Here is a 2,642-nt window from a genome sequence, read left to right on the forward strand (position 1 = left end):
AGTCACTCAGTTTTAACCCCGCCTCCACTGCTGAAAGGGGCGGGGCCCTGCAGATGATTGACAGCTTGACTTCAGCAGCAGCCTGACAGTATCACAAGAACACAAGCATGTGCAAACAAAAAGAACCTCTATTTCATTTACATGATATATATATATATATTAAAACCTATTGATGTTTCTTTTGACATTGTTCTCTCTAGAGATTAATCCACTTTCATAACAGTACAAAAAAAATCCTTTTTAATGATCATTTCTTCTTGGTTTACTTGAACTTTAGAGGAACATTCCATTCTAACATTTTGAAAGCATTATGAGAATGTTACATTTGAATGTTCTCTCAACACAATTTTAGTTTTTCCTTAGTAATGCAAACATTGGAAGGAAATTTCATTGTATCGTTTTGAACATGTAATGAGAACTGCACACTGTGTTTAGTTGTTAGCTTCACTTGGTAAACTCTTCTCTTATTATTGTGTGTGCTGGGATTCTGACTGTTATTTACAGTTACATGAGGAATGATGTGCTCTTGTGTTTTACTGCCCCCTGTGCTCGTGTCAGGAACATTGCATTGCATTCATCGGTTTATCAGTTCATGCATTTTCTGGGAATCAAACCCACTGCCTTGGAGTTTCATTGTTTGTGCCAGAACTGAAGCGTCAGACATTAAAATGGGTTTTATTGAGCACAATCACAGGGAAGACATTCTGTGCATAATGCAGAAAGTGCTGTGTGCAAATAAAAACACAAACTCTGGAAAAATATATATATATTCAACTCAAATGTGGTGTGATACTAGATCATCTACAACTCCAATATTGGGGTTAACTATCAAGGCAGACTGTGATTCTAACAGTCAATATCATCTGCAGTTATTCATACATATATCTGAATGTGCAACACGCTTTCAGTCAACAGATTCATAATGTACGTCTGAAACCTCTAGAGAAATTTGCATTCGTATTTCTACATTTGGCCGACATGTTTTTATCCAAAACATTTTGATCAGTTCATGCTGGGAATCTGACCCGTGAGCTTGGTGTTGCAAGCGCATGCTCTTCTGTTTGAACTATAGTTTGCATGTTTCTATGCAATACATATTACAGTCTGTGAGAAATATTCATGAATGTGAGAAAGTATTTGGTGTCTGGAGCTTCATGAACCTGATGATCATCGTGAGCTGAGATGATCCAAAGAGTCGGAGCGTCTCTGTACAGAGTCACATGATCGATGACACTCATTTACTTACATGTGATTAGTCACAGAGAAATACAGCATAAACGAAGAGATTTCTCATCATTTTGTTTGACATTTTTCAAAATTTCAAAACATTTCATTTAAAGCAACTGTATGTAGTTTTGCCTATTTGTTGTGACTTTGGAGCCCCCTACAGTTAAATGAGTGTAATTGACTATGGGACCTATAACACTGTAGTAATGACAGCTGTACACATGCATCTGTTGCTGCCCTAAAGCAATCCGCTCTTTTCGCAGAATTTCGCCGACAATTTTTACCGACATACAGTTGTTTTAAACTAGGATTTAATGAAAATAATCCTACATTTGAATGCTTCAGTTATGATGAATGAGTGTAAATACAGTGATACGCTGATGATTTTGGTGTTTGTGCTCAGCTGCGGAAACGGGGCGGGGCCACGTGTGATGATGTCGGCGAAGGGGGCGGAGTCAGTCTGCTGTAGTCGATCAGAATACCAGGAATCGATGAACGTTTAAAATGAGGAACTCTGGAACAAATGAAGACAGCCGTTTAATTCAGTCACATACATACTGGTTATTATCAGGTCGTTTCATCACACATCACCTGTAACTATCAGAACTGCATCATTGTTTATATCGTCACAAAATGTAAACTATCAGTTCTAATCTGATAAAACGTGCTGGCAAGGTTCTCTCAACGTTATGAACAAATATTCTTCACGGTACATTAATAGGACATTCCTTCAAAGTTATCCGGTCTTTTATAATGTTCTCAAAACGTTAGCACAAAAACATTATTTATGCATCGCCCATGGAACGTTTTATTCTGAAAGTTTGAGTTGGATGTTCATCTGATGTTTTTTTAAATGTTACTGCTCGTTTCAGAACATTCCGAGAACATTCCGAGAACATTCAAAAGCAACATTCCTATAATTCTTGCTAGCATAAGGCATGAAGATACTTTAGAAGATATTGATAATGATTTTTCATAAAGCTGCTTTGAAACAATGTATATTTTGATGTAAATTTCACTTGACAAAACATATTTCAGCATATAAAATGTTGACATATTTTGACATATTATTATACCACTTCTATCGTGTTTGTTGTCCTTTTTGGAGATTGATTCTATGAATCAAGAACAGATAATCTCCTGATGATTTCCACAGAATATGGTCTAATGCTTCCTGTAACTCATTCGTATGGATATGAATGACTGAATCAGCAGGTACCGACCCGTCTGCATTGATCTGCTCCCCCTGAGCGGCGCTGTTGGGCTCACAGGTATCCTGGAAAGGCTCTTCCTCCTCCTCCTCCTCCTCCTCCTCCTCCTCCTCATCAATGGAGGTCTGTGTGTGAAGAGGAGGCCACTGCAGTCCTCCACTCTCCTCCGACGGCTCCACCACGATGGAGGGCAGACGCTCCTTC

The sequence above is a fragment of the Sinocyclocheilus grahami genome, unplaced genomic scaffold (assembly GCF_001515645.1).
Source record: "Sinocyclocheilus grahami isolate Dianchi unplaced genomic scaffold, SAMN03320097.WGS_v1.1 scaffold1007.1, whole genome shotgun sequence".
Lineage (NCBI taxonomy): Eukaryota > Metazoa > Chordata > Actinopteri > Cypriniformes > Cyprinidae > Sinocyclocheilus > Sinocyclocheilus grahami.